This window comes from Phaenicophaeus curvirostris, chromosome 17, assembly GCF_032191515.1.
Source record: "Phaenicophaeus curvirostris isolate KB17595 chromosome 17, BPBGC_Pcur_1.0, whole genome shotgun sequence".
NCBI classification, from domain to species: Eukaryota; Metazoa; Chordata; class Aves; order Cuculiformes; family Cuculidae; genus Phaenicophaeus; species Phaenicophaeus curvirostris.
The window spans coordinates 10,901,463-10,921,570 of NC_091408.1; the positions used below are offsets into that span (position 1 = coordinate 10,901,463).

General features: G+C 42.7%; 1 long non-coding RNA gene across 1 annotated transcript; it reads left to right on the top strand.

Annotated features, from left to right (window-relative positions):
• The first annotated feature begins 4,949 nt into the window (after positions 1–4,949).
• On the top strand, positions 4,950–12,062 carry LOC138727900 (uncharacterized). The gene is made up of 4 exons (XR_011338633.1): positions 4,950–5,012; positions 5,294–5,388; positions 7,968–8,253; positions 11,917–12,062. It is a non-coding gene; the product is annotated as an uncharacterized lncRNA (long non-coding RNA).
• The last annotated feature ends 8,046 nt before the right edge of the window (positions 12,063–20,108 follow it).

The window sequence follows — 20,108 nt, forward strand, 5'->3', positions numbered from 1 at the left end:
TTTCCATTTACATCTCCCCTTCATTCCTAGGGCATTGTTATGATACAGACTTTTTTTTTGCCTCCAATATATTATTTTATATTAGCTTTCAGGAAATTGGCATCTGGTACCAATTATTGCTCTTCAGGTGAGGTGGCTGAATCTCCTGCCTTACAGGAGGTAAGGTCTAGAATTTCTTTACCTGGGAGTGCACAGACACAATCAGGAAAGGCAGAAGATTTTTGTGAGACAAAATGTTGGCTGTTGGCATGCTTCCCAGCACCTGTTGATAGCATGGAAGTATATGTTAGAGGCTGGGCTGTACAGTCCTATGGTAAAGAAACACGACAAGGCTATTAAACACCCACCTTAAATTGCACCTTTGATCAAATTCCTAACCAAAGGCAGAGCTGCCATGTAGTTCTCTGTGCATGCTTTGCAAATTACATCCCCAGATGTGTAAGATCTTTGGGGAAGGAATGTCATGCACACAATAGAGCTGGAAAAACCTTCTGTCTTAATGTTGTCCCATCAATCCTTATCTGATAATCTATCCTTTTGAAGGTATGTGGAAAGCCAAAAATAAGAACAAAGCGAAGCATAGATGTAGACTTGCCCTGACCTGTCTTCTAGACCATATCTCTCTGGAGCTCTACTTGCTTGCTGTACTTGTCTTGCTATGACCTCTCTCTCATCTTGCTATCAAGCTCACTTGCTGCTGTGAGAAGCTCCCCCTCCCTACTTTCTCTCTTTCCAGCCTGTTTGTAACTGCCTCCCGGTGCTTGTCTGCCTTATCCGCTTTGTCTTATATTTTCAGCAGAGATTAGAAATATCTTTTCTTCTGAGTCTCAAAGTTCTGAATTCCTCTATCTTCCTGCCACTGCTTATCTTGCTCCTGTATTTTTAAACTCTAATAGACTCCAGGATGTGGTTGTCACAGGGGACATGGAACAAAGTAAGAGCAGTGTAGCAACCTTCCAAATTTCTCAGCAAAAGTGTTTTGTCAAAAGAAGAGTGTTCAAGGCATAAAAATATGTATCTATATTTTTTTAGTTGTTGAATAGTGACAACACACAATAGTGGAATGATTTTGAAGCATGTTAACTGCACTAAGCCCCTATGTAAGATATTCACAGTTGCTTTCATGATAAAATCCATTCTACTCTGATCTGTCATATATTGTATCACTGCAAGTTTGAAGTCTCTATGGGACCAGGAAGCTTGCAGCAGCTAATTACAAGTAGTTTGGAAGATAGAGGATTACTATTAGCACAGCCTCTTTGGCTGCACAGATGTGTTGTCCATGCAGAAAAAGGAAGTGTGACTCGTGGGGGGTAGCAGCCCTGGGGAAATGAACTCTGACTTCCCCAGTCTCAGCTAGCTGAGAAGAGTGGGCCATCCTTCCTCGCTCCTGTGGTTTGCTCCAACTTTATCTTGGAAGGTATGAGAACAACTCTGTGTTTGCCTAGTGAATAGATTCTTACCTGGGTTCTTCAAAACCACTGTCACTGAATCTCTTAAATCCTTTGAGCTTAAAGGAAAGGCTCTGGAGCATTACTGTTTTCAGAGCCAAAAACTGGGAAAGTACGAGGTCTTATTGTTCTTGACTGGGGACATTGGATTCAAGTTCTTTTACAGGCTCCTTGAAAGCTTCAGCCTAAAAACTTGGGTTGATAGCCTTGTTGTTTAGGAAGCTCTTACCAAATACAGACACAGGTACTTTCAATTTGGAAATTTCTGGTTGGACCTTAAGATACCTTTGTGTGTTCTCCGTTAAATTAGGGGCTGTCAAGCATTGTCAGGGTAGTTACTAGCAATTTCCTTTGCTGCCCACTGGGGAACATAAGTTGGTTCTTTGTCTTTCCCTTTGCTTTGCTTAATTATACTTGCCCTGATGGCAGCTTTAAGATACGTTGTGCAGCTTTTCAAATGGTGCCTTTGGAGTCTCTGAAGTTCATTATCACCTTGCAGTGTCCCTAACTGTTTTCAGGAACCTTGTTTTTCTAGGGATTAGAGTGTTAGTAATGTGCAATATACTGTCTCTCCTGGAAGATGTTTAAGAGACCAGCTTACTGTCTCCCCTTTAAGTTTTGTGCTCTTTATAGGTTCATCTCCATTTTTTAGGAGAAATATAGGCATAATTGCCTCCTTTATGGAAATAAAATGATTAAAATGTTACACTTCGCAATTAGAGAATTGCAACAAGCTTGTGGCCTCTGTGGTGGCTGGGCACCCAAGAAACACTTCCCTCCCATGGGGCTGGGGGAGGATGAATTGCGTCTGCTTCAAAACTGGCAGTTCCTATTCAAGCAAAACACAAGCTTCCACCTGATGTTAACCCTGTAGAGCCAGTGAGATGATTCAACAAATAGCATCTAATGCTGCATGTATTTACTGGGAAATTAAATGGTTTTTTTTTTCCAAGTGTTTTTATTTTAGGGACAGTAAATTAACTCTTGTCACTTTGCTATGGGGGGTTGGAAACAAATTAAAAGGCACATGACTTCCACATCTTCTGAAATCCGTGGTGTTATGTTGAATAGCTGCGAACAATGTAGTATAACTAAGAGCTGCCACCAACTGAAATGTAAACTGAGCAAAACTTGGGGAGCTGTCAGTGTAACTGAATCCAAGTGGTCTGAGGCAAGATTGGACAAAGCTAGGAGGTGAGAATACAAGCATTACTGAGTCTTTGACAAGCCCTGTCATCAGCAGAAGTCCTAACTCTAAGATGACCAGGTGATACTAATTTACAAAATAAGCAACGTAACGTGTGCGATTTAGATGCCAAAATTCTCAGGCAAAGAGGGTGGAGGGGAATAAACCCTGTAGCACAGGATTAGGCAGGATTAAAGTCTGAAATGATCATACGACGCTGGGTAGTAGACACTGCTACAGCTAACTCAATAAAACTCAGTGGGACACTTGACATTGCACATTTTCAAGCAGCAAGTCATAAATCTATATTCATGTGGAATCTTCTGTGCTCTGTCTGATAGGAACAGAAACACTGCACAGCTTCAGGTGCTGGTTTAGGGGGATAAAGCACATCCTGCTGCCTTGCAGGGATGGATCTCTGCTAGGAAAAATGGAAACCGACCTGAATGATGTATGAAATTGTTTGTTTGCAGGGCCATGTAGTTTCTACAAAACCACTGAGAGCCCTTAAAAACTGAGACTAAAACCAGCTATAGATACATTTTTAACAACAATTGTCTATATATAGTTATATACACACATGTAGCAGTTGGTATAACCGCTGCCAGTTCAACAGTCCAAAGCACATAAATATTAGCTTAACTTTTATACATTACACCATGCACTGAAGTGCTTTGCTGGACAGGGAAGCATTTAAGTATTTTGGGCCGAGCCTGGTCAGAAAGGATTCAAGTTGTTCTTGTCTCACTGTTAGTATGAAATTAATCACCTTGGGGCCAACCTAGGCTTCGAAGACCAGTGTCAGAAAGGTGGAACAAAGAAGACGGTTCTTGCATCAACACATGTACACGGTGCACGTGCCGCTGCTGACAGTGCTTTGGCAGTGTGGGAGGACCAGCTCATGGGGTCGGTGCAGCAGGGTTGGTTGCAGTCTGGAGCTCTTTCCTTGACCGAGTGCTCTTCAGGCTTTGAATCAAATAGATTTTTGAATTGTTGCAGGCATGGGCTCTGCCAGCCTCCAGCTGTGAGGTAACTGTTTGCTAGGTCCAAATGAGTCATAGATGGCAAAGGTACTTCTGGTTTCCAATTAAAAAAAAAAAATTGGTGAAGCTCATAATCATGAGAGAAAGGTCTCTGTGCTGTAACGGGAACCAGCTGGTGTGGGAAGCAATTTCAGACTAAAATCTTTGTTCAAAATGTGGCCCCACCGCTATCATGGTTGGAAACAATCCTTGGTGCTGACATGGTAATGATAGCTTCATGTTTTAGACACATCTAATGGCACTAAGTCCTGATCTTAGCCAGCATTCATCAAGATAAGCAAGCCAGTCAGGCAAGAGCATGGTGGGCTGTCTGTATTCCTTTAGATAACGATGTGCATATTTCCTCTCCTGGAAAAATAATGAACAGAAGATGACTGTCAAAATATTTTCCTCTGGAGGGACTCCAGGATAACTGACACGTGAGCTCAGTGCCACCAGTGATGTGAGCTTCCTCAAAAACCTGGGAGAAGTGGAGTTATGGCCAAGAGAGATGTGAGGGTTTCTCCTCAAAACAAACCAGAGCCTGGGAGAATCATTTCTTTGCTTTAGTTCTCACTCGCAATTGAACCTTTCCTGAGAATAGCTCCACTATCAGAGTCACTAAATAAGATGATATGGCATGTCTGTTAGGCATTTTGAAGCTGATGGACAAGGTCCTGGTGATTTCAGTGAGGCTGGTTCTTATACAGCATTCTTACACTTGCTTTAGCTGAAATTTTCACTAGAATTCTCCCAACTAGCAGAGAATCAGGCTCTGCAAGTTCAACTTTACAGCTCTTGGATTTTCCTCTTAATCCGACTGGAAAATAGCTCTGCTAATGACTTGTCTGCAAAGTAAAGTGCATGCACAGATTGGTGGAGCTTAATGTGCTTGTCTGGAATACCTCCTCTCCAGCTCTTTGCCTTTGAGAATTCTGGGAAATGCATCTAGCCAGGAAAGAGTCTGTTTCTTGAAGCTGTTGTTGGTTTAGGGCATTATGCCATTAAAAAGGCATAGCTGGGAACACAAAAGGTGTTATTTAGAGAGCTAGCGAGCTTCTGTCTGACCAAAAGAGGGCTGGGGTGGCTGAAGTTAGCTAGTACTGCTTTGACCTCACAGAGAGCTAATATGCCACGCAGGATACACTTCTGTGACTGAAAAGTGTGCTGTAACGGTAAACTCCTGCAATGCTGTAGCACAGGTCAGAGCTGGAAAGTGTACATAAAGGGCCTTCCCTGTAGAACAGGTCAGGTCATGCTGCTGATTAAATGTGTCCTGCAAAGGTGTCATAACACTCTCCAGTCTGGGCAGCTGGGCAGTATGAGAGTAGGGGTTTGCAAGACTGGATTAAGGTGTGTTTATTCCCTTTTCTTTCTTTCAAATGTATTTTTGTCCCTGTTGAGTCAGACTGTGATGAACTTACTTTTTACTGTAGACAAAGGGCTGATGCTTGTGCTGATGAAGTGACTCTTGTATTTTGTGTCTCTGACCTCTGTGCCGTGCTATTCACTGCAGATTTCATGAATTATCTATATGGGCAGCCAAGAAAACAATTTGTTGTAGCTGCTGAGGGGTGGGGGGGGCTCTGTCAAATTTTTAGCTGCCAAGATCCGTCTGTTTCTCTCAATCTCAGGGTCTGGGGGATGCTAGAGGAGATGAGGACAGTAGCATCTTTGATACAGGATACTTTAAGCATCCAGCTCAATGATGGACAAAAGGATGCCTTCCGCATGTATTTGTGGTGCAGTCAAGTAGGGAGAGGTCATTAAGTCTTCATGGTATTATGTGGTAATATAGGAATCCAAACTTGCCTCTGTGTTCTTTGAAGCCTGGGTGATTTTGGCATAGGAACCGCTTTTTGTCATGTGTCCTTTGATGTTTGGACAGCAGCATTTTTTCAGGAGGTCTTGAGTCGCTCTCGACTGCGTCTAATGTTTGGGTGGGAAGGTGGACACAGTCATACTGGGATATTGCTTCCAGAGTACCCAGAGCTCCTCAAACAATTCTCACAGCTCCTTAGACAGGAACCCTAAGTGAAGTTTAGCATTTAATCCTAGCGCCGCAGTCTTAAACAATGTGTTTTAAACAGGTCTGCAAATGCCTACTGTAGCACCAGTGGAAGAGGGTTGTTCTAACCTTTTAAGCCATTAAAAACTCAGGGGCTGATAGTGGAAGGGAATGGCTGGTGCTGTTGATCCTGAGCATTTAAGAGTATAGCCTGTAATACGTATCTTGGGGAGCAGATAACGAACCCTTGCACATAAGGGAGGAGAGCTTAGTGAAGGCTCATCTTTGTTGTATTTTCAGTCTACACACCTGCAGAAAGCACGGAGAAGAGACAGCAGGGTGCAGTGGTCAGACCAGTGTTTGGGGAGCAGAGAGCATGGCTGGGAAAGGTGTTCAGGTACATAAGGAAGAGAGAAATCCAAAAATCCACTGGAAGCACATAACCTTGTTATAACCTGCAGATTGGCTGGCGAAACTGCTGGGACAGGGCTGTCCTCCTGCCTGCACCACATGGCATCCAAGGGTCCTCGCCTGCTCCCCCACCACATGTGGAATAAAGGCAGGCAGCAGGAAAAAGGTGTTTCTTCATATCTGAGAAGCAATCAATGGCATCACAGACAAGGCAAACAAGCAAGAGTGGGTGGGAACAAATCCTCTACCTCTGTCTTTGTTTGTCTTGTAACAATTGGTACTGACAATGAAGTCCAACCCCTCCCTCCAAATAAATGTTTCTACATGACATGGATTTACCAAGAAAGGATAGTAAAACATTGGCAGTAAAATACTATTTATAGAGCTATGTATTTGTGCAAGTGACTGTGTTTTTCTAGGTAAGTAGTTGTTGGATTATTCAAAATACTCTGTCTGTCAAAAATCCTTGTCACATGGAATATTTCCCACACGGTTCCATGGAGAGCCTCTTTTTAACTACTGGTGGTAAACCTGGAGTGCTCTGTTAGGTTTTTAATAGCTTGCAAAGGTCCCAGATTGATGTTTCACACATTTTGTTCACACAGCAATAAGGTTTTACATACTGGGATGTGGGAAGGGGAGAAAAAAAAATAATTGCAGGATGTTGAACGTGTGTCAAAACCTGTGCCTAAGTGTCTGTCCTTAAAAGACTCTCAGCCTGGGGGTGGTTAAACTAATTATATTAGCAGTACTTGAGGAGAGCTGGAAAGTTTGCACTCTCTCAAGTAAGCCATCACTTCTTTTCCTCAAAGATGAAGTAATTAGCACAACACCCCCGAAAATCCTCTGCTAAGCTGCATACTGAGTCCTGCAATACAGATGTTCCTCCTGGTGCTGTTGAACAGAAGCAGGAGCTGCAGGTCTTAGTGCTGGTGGTGGGGCTGCAGGACCCTGACCCGCACCAGTGCCGTCTGGTTGCAGAATTTGGCCATGCCTTGCTTTCTCATCACTCAAACACGGTTTGCTGTAGCACTCCCTCTTTTGTCATCTCCTGTTATTTCTGTACACTAGTGCAGAGATACTGGGATAATTGAATATGTGGGAAAATGGATCTAGAAATGTGAGTTTCAGTCCTAGCGCTCCTGCTGAGCAGCCTCAGCTGACTCCAGCTGTGCTGCTCTTCCCTGTCCACTTCAGCTGGGAACCCTGCTGCCCTGTGTCCCCTGCCTGGCTGCTGCCTTTCAGGTGCACTATGGTACAACAGAAAAGACACCTCATGCATCATGAGTGACAATTATGACCTCGAACCTGCCTTGGAATTGTCCTTACAAGTTAAACTTCAAATATCTGCGAAGCCTTGATGATGCTTAATGGGCTATAGGCAGTTTTGTCATTTGCATAGCAAACATCATTACTGGGGATATTTCCTTCCATGTCTCATAGCAGCTCGTCTAAAGGCTGGAGTCCAGCCTAGCTGTTTCAGAGCTTCTCAGTAAACAAACAAGCATGCATCCTACTTAAAAAAACAGACTGGCAATTAAAAAAAGACATGTTGCATTGTACAAACAGGAAGGATTGTAAAGCACACTTTGCAGGGAGTCAGTGGAAATGCATTCAGTCTAGTTTATAATCACAGCACAATGAAACACCCTGCACATAAATAGCAAGAAATCAATTTTCTTTAGAAAAAGTAAAATAAAGAACATTAAATGATCATTTGACTAGATAACTGTGGTTGACTTGGTGGTATAACTGTCAGCTTGCCTGTGCACAATAATGGAATTAATGCAGAAGGGGGTATGGTTTAGATGTCTCCTTCTTTACGGTGACAATAACTCCCTTGTTTTCTCTAGTGAGTAGATGTTTATATTCTAATTTTGTCTCTGCAGGCTACACAGAGCCTTAAACTTGCAAAAGGGATTTGTGAGCAGCTTGCTTGTCAAGAACAAATGCTAGTCAAAAGAAATGCGTGACTTATTGACCTTGAGTTCACTGAACCTTCATCTTGATGCTTCCGCACCACTAAGGAATCGGCTTCTCTGAAAATTAAAGTTCCCAGATTAGAATAGAGGCTTCAACAAAGGACTTGTGTGGCTTTACAAATACACATCGATTAGAGGACTTTAAGAGAGCTTTGTTAGAACAATGGGATTATGGAAAGCAAATGTTTGAGAGGTAAGAAACCAATTGAGGTCAAAGTTGATGAAAACCAGACTTTTGAAAATATGGAATTTCTTATTTGCATTTTTGGCTAAAAATCTGAACTCTTTGTCCTTAACTGTTACGTTATTCATTTAGAGATGCAGTGACAGTATCTTGCTGCCCGAGTCATCTTGTCAGGGTGATATTACGCTATGGAAGGAGATGGTGGCTTTCACAAAGACCTCCGTTTCAGTCTTTGTGCCCGGTACTTATTGTGTGGTGTCTGATTCAGATTGGCTTGTTGTATCTTTCAAGTTTTTGTGAGTTTTTAAGGAAACTTACAGGAATATTTCAAATTTATATTCCTTTAATATCTGTCTAATAACTACATAGCTGTGGCATCTTCCCCCCCCGCCTTGAAGAAACATCTCTCCAAAAATCAGCCCCAAGATTTTCATGTGATGTTAGAGCCAAATGAATCTTTAATCATTTTAACTTGGTTTTCAGACTTTTTGAAGCTTCTGACCTGCACCTCCTTCCAAAGCACAAATATGAGCATTAATGCAAAAACAAGATTTAGGACGGATTAATATTTCCAATACAGACACGTGCAAAGGAAATGTATTTCCACTGCAGAACAGCGTACTTGTGCACATATGTGACTGTGTGATGTGGATGTAAGTGTTAAGCACTTGTATTATGTGTATACATGTCCACAAAATGAGATTTTATTTAAAAGAATATACATAATAAAATTGCATCTGCTTTTCATGTGCTCAGGAAACATCTTCTGTGTGGATGATAGGTAAATTTTTTTTTAACCAGTTTACTACATTGGTTCCAAGGTTAGAACTCCCATATATTTTACCTATTTAATTACAAAGATATGTGTATGATGAGAAGTTGGAAAACCGAGAGAACTTGTTTTGCTTACCCCATAATCTGCAGAATTTGCTTTGATGATAGTATGTCATAATTCCTCCTAGGTGCCAGTCAAAACAAAGACTTTGCCCTGTACACAAGCGTTTCTTGTTTGGATGGTTTGGGTATTTTAAAATGTGAAGTAAAATCCAAGGCAGATGATTTGCCTTCCTAGAGCTGAACAAGGATAAGGCTGGAAGCATAAAGAATTTTTAAGCTTGAAGTAATGGAGGATTTGATCCCCTTTTCCCAGAGCTGCTGTGCTGTGTCGTGGACACTTGAGAAACGAAAGTCGGGGGGAATCCCCTCATTTTGAAACCTTTCATGCTGTTAACTTTTGCCGAAAGAAGTTTCTTTAGATGATGTCAATAATGAAACTTGATGGAAAATATTTCTTTAGTGTCTTGAAATTCTAACTCTGTAAGAGTTAGAATGCATTTTAGATGCATATTTATTTTCCTTTTTTTTTATTTACTTATGCCATTTCCTTGAATTAATAGGCCTTTATTTTTTTTGCCAGCTACCAGGTGTTTCTTTTAATGGTACCTCTGAATGATAGGAATGGTACCACTGTTGATAGGAATGGTTGTACTCAGTGATTCTGTGTGTCTTTTCCAACCTAGTGATTCTGTGAATTATATCACTTCCATTACAGTCATTGCACTTATGGGCATTCACTGATATTTTTCAATCTATAAGAATGCTTGAATTTGTCTTTTGAAGCTTAGATGGATGGACAAAACAAAATATTCTTTATCGCCAAAAAATGACAGTTGAAATTGTGAAATATGGTGCTATTTAAATGACTTGTTCATGGCTCACGTTCACTGAAGTCACTAACTTGTCTGTCTTCATATTCCTGCTTGGAGAATCATTTGGTTGAACCTGAGATTGTGTTCATGTTTAAGGACAAGCTCAAGGATTCCGGTTTGGGACATTGGTGAAAGGCAGGGGTGGGGGGAACGTGTGGAGCTGCAAACTTGGAGACCAGCCATTTGTCGCTTACATGTGTAAACAAATGGCAGCAGCCCTGGCTCCAAGCAGTTCACTGGCTCCAGGGGTGACGGGAGCCGGTTACAGAAGAGGAAGCAGAGCAGGGTCTTTACACAACAGTCCTTCTCTGTTGCCTTATTGAGACTTTCTTCATTCACAAGTTGAAGGTTATATGTCATACCTTGAAGGCCAGTTGTCCTTTCTCATCTGTAAAATGGGAATAACTTCATTTTCTGAATTGGTTTGAGATCTGTGGATACAAAGGCAGCGTAGTTACCCGGTTAGTTTTCCTTTTAGTGAATCTATTTTAGACACTATTGAATCAAACCCACTCAATCTCTTGCTTGGTCCTGAGTTCAGGAATTGCTGAGAATTTAATTTTTATGTGGAGTTTTACAGCTATCTGGTAATCTGAGCTATGATTATTTAACTGTCTCAAGTAGAAGACAAGAAGAATAGTGAATTGCCTCAGACAAGATACACAATGAAGTTTCCGGCAATGTTCCTGAAGTGCCTTGGGGGAGTTAATTATATCCCTTCATTACTCGTGCTATCAAACCACTACTTGTCATGCTTTAATGAAGGGACTACACCCACCATAGAAGTGGTAAACAGGGGAGAGCATCAGCATGCACAGTTCTTTCCTGGTGACCATCCAGCCTGCTGTTGTACCCAGAGCTCTGCAGGTTGCTTTGTGATGTAGATTACTCTAGCTGGAGGTTGAAAGTATATCAAAAGCAATGCAAGCCAAGCTTATTTAATAATGCAAGTAGAGGGCAAATCCCAGGAGCTGTTAAAAATACCAGCACAGAAGAAGCTTTTTTGTTGACCATTTTCCTTTGGGACCATTGTCAGTCCAAGATTTTTTAATTTTTTTTTTGCTTCTGGCTGTAGATTGGATTTCAGGTGGCCAACAGCTCTGTTTTAAAGATAGCAAAGAATCCACTGGAATGATGGTGAGCATGCAAAGAAACCAGCTGCAGCTTGGGCTGCCTGTGATACCCAGGTGCTGCAAACGCAGCCTGGCTGTTAAATTTGCAACCAGGCAGGGGTGAAAAAAGGTCAAGAAGAATCTTGCTGTTCCCAGTGTCTGTCAGTAAGTAATCACGCAGATAAAAATCACACCACTCCCTCAGCTCAACAAAAACTTTTTCTCTATCTATATATCCATATAACATTACAATATAAGCCTCAGGGCATCTCTTGTCCTTATCTAAACAAAAGTCTTCTCTGAAAACCTTAGTCATGCAAGTTATGGCATGAAATCACCCTTTCAGCAGAAAAATGGTAATTTTGCATCTGGAGTCAAAGAAGGACTGGCTTGGTGTACAAAGCTATTATGTTCCTCAGATCCAATCACCCTTCGTAATTTGGGAGCAACTCACAGAGCGGTCACGAGCTTTTGGATTTTTTTTCAGAGGGAGATATAAATCCCGCTGAAGCTGTACCTGGGTTTTTCTTTGGGTCCTGCTGGCATATAGGTTTTATGTAGTGTTGTCTGTCTTCCCTGTGGAAGATGTAAGAAAAATGACAGACAGAAGGAATTAGATGTGAATGACCTACAAATAAATGAAAGCCTGGAACACTGGCTCATTCTATTGTGAATGAAAGTGATAAGGGGAGAAAGGGGTATTTCGGAGAAAAGCAGTTTTGTGTAGGGAAACATGCTGTTGATGTAGTTTTTGTGAAAGTACCTCCAGTTGTCATGGTGGGTAACTTAATTAAATGCAACGTTTTTCTCATTTTTGTCAGTTGTCTCCTTTTTGTTTCCCAGATTTGTAGAGGAAGAGATTTATCTTCTTCCTACTGCGTGTTCGGTGACTCTTCTGCTCCTCAAGTCCAGTTGTCTGTGGGCCAGCACAACAAAATATTTTTGCAAACCAAGAGGAGGAGGAACTGTGTGCCCTGTTTGGACAGTGTCTGTGCAGTTCCAGGTGGTCTATGGAGGATGCAGGTGGGTAAGCAGATAGAGCTATCTCCTGGGAAACATCTGCCAGCAAGAGAATGCTTTTCCAGAAAGAGAAACCTCTGTGGGTTCCTCAGTTTGTGTAATGCTAACTTACACAGCTTACATTAAAAAGGCTGTTAAAACAGTTTTTAAAAATAATTGCATATAATGACACTTTTCTGTCTTCCGAAAATAATTTACTAGTTCAGGCACAATGCAGAACTGAGCTGATTCTTCCTTTTAAATAATCCTGCTCTCAGCTGCTTGCATTGCTCACTCCAGCCTGTGTGAGCGGCAGTTTAAATGTTTGGTTTCTCCTTCCTGATATACTTTGGATAGGAAGGTTCTCTGTGTTGTTTTGAGCAGCCTCTCCCCATGTGGAATGCAGGGATGCTGGTGGAGGTGGCTGTTCTCAGGATATCCCACTGTGGGAAGAGGCTGTGCCCTGGAGCTCACTTTGAGGGGAGGAGAAGACAAGGGAAAATGTTCTGGCTGGCTGGAAAATGGAAGGAAACCAGTGTGTGACCTAAGTGGGTGGCTGCTGTCGTCTGTAATAGTTTTTTACTTTTTTCTTTTCCTGGGACTTGTGCAGCATGCATTACTCCATGGAAGAGATCCTATAGTATCAGTTCCCTCCCTACTCCAGACAGATGGTAGCTGGTAAGCCCTGATCTCTTTTCTTAATTATAGGGTCTTGTTCAAAACTTCAAGAAGAGTTTTAAAATACTGCAGATTATTAAGAACTGCACTCTCTGCTTGCAATGTTAGTTCCTGATATCACTACTGCCTTGCTTTTTTTCCTTCCTGAAGAGGTGAAAAGCCAGCTTTCATAGTTTTACTCTTCTTTGGATTTTAAAGAATATTATGTTATTTCTGCATCAGTTTTAAATGCTTGTGCCCTCTCACTGAGATGTGGTCCCCGCCCCTTCCTATAATCTCCAAATGTGTGTGGGGTTTTGGAAGTGCTGTTCATACTTCTCACTTCACAGTTTATGACGCTGGGCAGTGATGCATCCAGATTATCACAGCACGGGTAAAATAATACCCACTTCTTCACTTAGATCCTATTACTGCACCTCAGAGAGCCCCGTCACTTACATTACTCAGGGGAAAGTCAATGGCATATGGTCTTTTGATTTAAAATACAAATGGTTGTGTAGAGATACCCTAATTTATTTTGAAATAGCGCGTAACGTACTGGTACTTTTTTTGATTGGTTTATTAGACTGATATTTTTTGTCTAGCCTTTATTCCTCTGCCCTCCCAAGTGATCATGATTTACTTTGGACATCTGTTAAATGCTCAGCTGTCTGGGGAACAAAGCAAGGGAGAGGCAGACCTGTTGGGAATATTGAAAGAAAGCAGGGAAATCAACTGTGGTTTCCGGACAACAAGGTAATCTGAGCCACGTAGTCTAACTGCAATTCCTCTAGCCTGCATAGTTTTTACACATCGATAAGTGCATCTCTGAACATGTTATGATTAACTGCTGTTATTAAATATATTTTTCTTGTTTAAGACTTCCCCAAGCCTTTTGCTGAATTGGGAGACTATCAGATCTGTTGCTTTGCTCTTTTTCCAACAAGAGTAAATCTGGAGCATGAGCGGGAGTATTTGCAGGATGCTGGGACATCTTTGATTTCCTCCACCCGCAAATACAGAGATATTTCTGTTTTCGGATGTCACTATTAGTGTATTTGCAGTTCTCCTCCCCTCCGCCCCCAGTTGCAACCAGTACTAAAATAGTTTTTTGATTCTTTCCTAGCAGTGGAAGCAAATCCTGCTGCATTTTAGCTTCCTCCTGCAGGACAGATTTACGCACTGTGGTTACCCTGTGGTTGCCACATGTTAGTTACATTAAAGGCACTGCTCTCTAATCTAATGAAACAGAAATCCATGAGATGTATAAAAACATTCTATTATTCTCCTATTTTCAAGAACATTTCCTGTTCTCCTCTCCCACCTCTCCAGTTTCATGAGGATGGGTTCAGTCTGTTGGAAGGGAGCTTTCAAACAGTGCGTGTCAGGCTGGGTTGTTAAAATATATCCACCCTGTTTGGATTTTGGCAGTTGTGACAACCAGGAGCACAGAGGCGATATTCCTGTTTGAAGAAGAATGATAGGTGTTTGTCTTTGAAGAACAAGTCGGTATCTAGGGTTCTTCATTGTTTGATGGCATCGCAAAAAGCACACTGAGGGTCAATAAAAATTTTACCTGAGTAAAGATGATTGACATCGTTACAAAAGGGTGCTCTAAGGGTAGTGATGTCTGAAACCATTAAACAGGCAGCTGGAGATACCGAGATCTGTTTTTCTATTTGTATCCAAAGAACAGCCCATGACCTAAATAAGGGTTTAGGAAAAAGTATTCAAGACAGTTTTGAAGTGCATTGAAACATAAATCCTCATAAAGTGTCTCAGAAGTAGCAGATGTTTAGATGCTTACTTCAGCTACAAAACAAGCAGCACTGTATCTCAGACCTGAAATGGCCTATGTTCTGCTTTTGCACTTAAGTCTTGTCATTATTGTAAGTTTAAGACCATGTGAGGCAGGGAGGAATTTTGGGTTTTGCTTATAATTTTACAAGTGGATGGATCACTTGTGTAGGAGTGCTCGAATGACTGTGAGAACTGGGAACTGGAGCTGGGAGTGCTGATTCCATTGGGCTGCTCTAACTCCCTGCGAGTCAGATCATTTCGTATCTGGACTTCAGTATGAGGTTTAGTCAGAGATGACAGCACCAGAACTTCTTCATGAGTCATCTGCTTAATCCTGCCCCAGACAGAGCCCTTCCTTTTGCTTTGTTGGTCTGTTAGCTCCACTGTCTTGCTGTTAGAATCGGTGGTGGTTGTTGGTTGTTTTTTCCAATTGAGATTAGGTTCTTTTTTCTGCCTGTTCAGTTCTCTTGGCAGGACCACTTTCAGCCATTGCAAGGATTTTCTACCTCTGCAGGTTAGCCCTGGCTTGTGCTGTGTTCAGGCAGATTACTTCTAGTCCTAAAGGGAAAAGTTTCCCATGAAGAAGCTGATCTAATCCATTTGAACTGGTAAAAGGCTTCTGTGAGCTTTGAAATGTGCTGGACTGTGCCTTACAAGTAATACACGTCTCTTTTACAGTAAGGCAAGGATGATTTAAAGTGGGAAATATACCTGGAGTCCTTAGGTTTGTGACCCAAGAGAAGCTCTCCAGGTAGCTGCTAGAAATTTCTATAATGAAATCCTAAACCCTGTGAGATATTCCAGGCTTTGCTACCCATGTGAAACCTGAGTTAGAGTTATGGAGGTCTGGAACTTTCGGGAGAACCATGGCCAGTTTTTGGTTTCAGCTGAGTTTTGCAGTGGTGCTATAGGTTCATTTGAATGCTGAATATGTGGAAATGAGCTTCTCTCCTTCCGTGTGAGTGTGAATTTAGTAAGCTTTGTTTAGCTGCGATGGCAACACAGTTTTTGGAAGCGTTCTGTGTGCATTAGTCATCAATATCTGAGTGATGTTTCTATTGTGCTCATCTGCCAATGGTCCTAAAAAGCATCAGCAATTCATCTATTCCAGCTGGGACAAGAAAGACTGACAAACTGCAGCACTGCATTGAAAAGAGACTAAAAATGGAATTGTAGGGCATCTTTATTGTATTTTCGTGACTGCAGCAGTTAGGGAGTTATTTTCTAGCATACTGCAGCATTTGGGATTGCCGCTGTGGGCTGTCCTGTTTCATCCCATGGGATGACTCAGTCAGAAGTCTACTTTTCTGAAGCTTGTGTGGAGGATCAGCCTCTGAGAGCTGTACTGACGGGGGGAGGAAAGGAGCTGTATTTGCATCCAGGTACCTGGCACAGTGCTAGTTTTAATTTGATGCAAAGATGGCAGTCCTTAGTAAAGTTGAGGAGTTAGTATGTTTAGTACTGAATTCTTACAGTTTCAGACTAAGAGATTCATGCCAGGAAGAAGGATGAACTTGCAAGTAAGCTCCTGAGCTAGAACCTTGTGAATCTGGGTTTGACTTCTGCCATGAGATCCTTGCCTGACCTTGTGCTCAAGGTCACACCAGGGGTTTAGTTTCCATCAGCAGAGTGGAAATATGACTTCTCCATCTTCCTGCCCTTTGTTTTTTTATGCAAATGATGGGTGAGGAGGGGTCTTCAATCAATGAAACGAGAGTCTTGCAAAGCTAACTCCAGCTAAATAAGCCTGGGTTTTGTAGCGTCTGTATCTAATAGGCTCTTGCAGAATCTGAACTAGAGCTGCTAAAAGGCAATTCCTGCTCTGAATTGCCTAGATTAGTTAGCTTTTGTGAATCCCTCTTTTTCTATCATGCTTGCACAGAATGCCCCGTTCACCAGGGTTTTGAATGCTATTGCATTTTTACCCTTTATATTCATGACCAGCACCTTGGTGAGGGGCTGCTCTCTTCCTCATTGCAGCCTGTGCCCTGCCGGGTGCTCCTACACTGGTGCCTGTGCTGCTGATACTCCTGAGCACCTGCTCACAGATAAGTTGATTTATCTGTAATCTGTCAAGATGAAAACAAGGAAGAAGAAAATTCTGCAGAGCAATGATGCCCTGCATCTCCTCCTGGGTACTCCATCATATGCTTATGAGAAGGAGAACTGAGTCTAGGAGGGTTTTAAGGTCATAACCATCTATTCAGAGCAAGAATAGAAGGTCTGACCTTTTTCAAATGGTAAGCTTTGTCAGTGCTCCCGTTGGGTTTTTTTTCCCCAGGTGACTGCTTAAATGTCATTTGTGGTAAACCAGGGGATTGGATGCACTACAGAACTCTTCTCCTTCATGAGGCAACACTGAGAGCTTCTAATGAGGTTATATATTTCTAATGAGGTTATATATATAACACCAGAGAAGAGAATAGAAACATATTTTTCATGTTGTGTCTGTCTTGTAAAAGCCATAGCACTTGAAGATACCTGCTTCTTTAGCACTGCAGAAAAAAATCCTGTATAGCTACAATTAACACTGCTGCAATAACTCAGTGGCATACATTCCTTGTGTTTATTGATTAGTGAACAAGCCCCCTGGGGTTTACATTGCTTCCAACACATTTGGTTCCAGCTGAATACCTGCAGTGTGCATTGATCTAAGCGTGTGATTTCTCCTAAATATCAGCCATCCTGTCCTATTGCATCACAGTTGTGTATGTGCTACTGTAGCTGTGCAAAAAAGTGGCTGAAAATGAAAAATCACCATGTGAAAAATGAAAGGGCACCTGTTCCAGTCTCTGGCATCCATGAGCCCTCTCTGTCACACTGAGCTTACACCTGCGTAATTTACTTGGCTTCAACAGAGCAACTTCTGATTTATATTTGCATGTGTGAGAAGACACTCAAGTCCCTCGGGGGCTATGTGCTCAGTGCTTCAAAGAATCAGGTCCCTGCTGCAAAAAAAGGACCAGATAGCAAAGTTCAAAGTGAATGGATGCTTATTTCTTTACGGCTTTTGTTTTCTTTGTGAGCATGAGCTACAGATCATTGCACAGGCATTTCCAGTATAGGTGTGGCTGCAGTAATTACTGCTTATTCTTTTGAAGGAACCTGCACTTAGAAAATGGAGCAGGATATGAAAGCAGATGAACATGCTGTCTCAAAGGACCCTGTGTGGCCTGCTGAGGTTCAAAGGCGAGGAACAGCAGGATGAGTCGCTTAGCAGGACAAGGGCTGTGCTTGGTGGGTTACTGGAAGGAATAGGTGCCTGCTTGAAGCACCCTTCTGTGGCTCAGCACTGGCTGAGCAAGTGCTTTACGCTGATGCTGAAGGGACAGTGCAGGTGGGGAGGGTGACTACAAAGGAGAAAGAAGGCAATGAAGAGGAATGTGCTAGTGCTATAGGAGTTATGATCTACATTTGTCTCAGCTCATCATATCTCGTATATTTTGAAGTTGATATTAAAGTATGAAGTAGCGTGTGAAGTAGCGTGTGACAAGGAGGATAGAGAGTTACAGACAGCATTGAGGTGCAGGCTAAGTCCACATTTCTGTTCATAGTTTTATAGCACAAAAAGCACAAGCTGCATGTGGAAGAGTGAGAAGAGGCTGATAAGCAAACCAGAGAGCATTAGTACATAAGTAATAGGGATTTTCTTCTTTCAACTGCGCATTGTTGTCCTAACCAGACATAAAGATGCCCTGCAAACACTGCTGCCTTTGCTTTATCTGCCATGGCCTCACGCAAAACTTGCTAGGAAGGAGGGTCATGGTGTGAGGACTCTGGCTGGGCTGCTCTGGACAAAGTGGACTGCTCCTGTTAACTGCAGAGCTGCTCCATCAGGACTCCACAATCTGATCTCCCCTTGCTATCACCCCACAGGGATTGAGGTATTGACCTCTCAAGTTCTCTGCCAACTCTGGTTTACTGTGACTTAAGAAAAAGTGAACCTTTGATTCTTGGGGACATGGTTTCAGAATGACTGTTTACTACAAGGACCTGAAGAAGTGTCTTTCTTTTTCTAAAACGCAAGTTTTCTTTAACTTGTGTTAGTGACTGCAGCAGCAGGGGAGGCTCTGAGGATGCTACTCTTGGTAAAAGGCAGTGCTGAGACAGAATCACTAGGTTGGAAAAGGCCTCTTAGATCAAGTCCAACCATTCCTATCAACCCCTAAACCATGTCCCTGAGCACCTCATCCACCCGTCCCTTAAACACCTCCAGGGAAGGTGACTCAAACCCCTCCCTGGGCAGCCTGTTCCAGTGCCCAATGACCCTTTCTGTGAAGAATTTTTTCCTAATATCCAGCCTGAACCTCCCCTGGTGGAGCTTGAGGCCATTCCCTTTCATCCTGTCCCTTGGGAGAAGAGCCCAGCTCCCTCCTCTCCACAACCTCCTTTCAGGCAGTTGTAGAGAGCAATGAGGTCTCCCCTCAGCCTCCTCTTCTCCAGGCTAAACACCCCCAGCTCTCTCAGCTGCTCACCAGCTTCGTTGCTCTCCTCTGGACTCGCTCCAGAGCCTCAACATCCTTCTTGTGGTGAGGGACCCAGAACTGAACACAGGATTCGAGGAGCGGTCTCACCGGGGCCGAGTCCAGAGGGAGAAGAACCTCCCTGGACCTGCTGGTCACACCGTTTCTGATCCAAGCCAAGATGCCATTGGCCTTCTTGGCCACCTGGGCCACTGCTGGCTCATGTTCAGTTGCTTTCAACCAACACCCCCAGGTCAACACCCACCCCCCACTTCGGTGGCAGGAGACTTGGATGCAGAAAGCAAGAAGGGTTTCGTCCTTAACTTGTTCCGCTCTGCTCGCCGAGGGCAATCACGGCTGTTGCTTTGTATTGGGGACTATGAATCAGTCTCCAAGGTTCATTAGGCACTTGCCTGTTAAGGGCTTTAAAAACTAAGGTTGGGACCTTGAAACGCATCTGCAGGCAGGATGAGCAGAGTATGTGCGCTCTCTGTGCAGTGAGGGGAGCGGCTCTGGTTCAGCTCCAAGTTGATCAGTGCCTGTGGTACAAAACCACCTGGAATTAATTGAAAACATTGGTGGCCATTTTCAGCAGAGAGACTGGGAACACGCTGCCCTTATCCCCCGGTTACACCAGTGGAGACGTGTAGGAGGTTTCTGCTGATGCTTCCCACGCTATGTGTGCTTTGTGAACTTTAATTTTCTGTCAAGACGAAGTCTTTTGTTGCACTTACAGACAGTTTATTTTCTTGCAATAGAGTTGCACTCATTTATTTTCACTCTAACCGTACTGTCCCAACAAGAAGGCGCTGCTTGGAATCAGGACAGCTTCCTACACTGAGATGCTGCTTTTCTGCTCTTATGTATCTCTCTCTCTTTCCACAGACCGCATGCAAAGTAATTGTGCGATACAAGGCTTCTCTTCAAACCTGTGGAGGTGAAGCCCACCAGAAAACTCTCGTTTGGCCAGGATTTCAAGGTGAATTCCAAATGTCATTAGAAAGATTTATTGATTTATATCTGATGAACAGTGTCCTTTGTTTCCTTTCTATTCTTTGGCTGATGAATATGAAAGAAAGTCTAGTGGAGAGAGTACTTGTTCACAGCTGATGAATTTTGGTGGT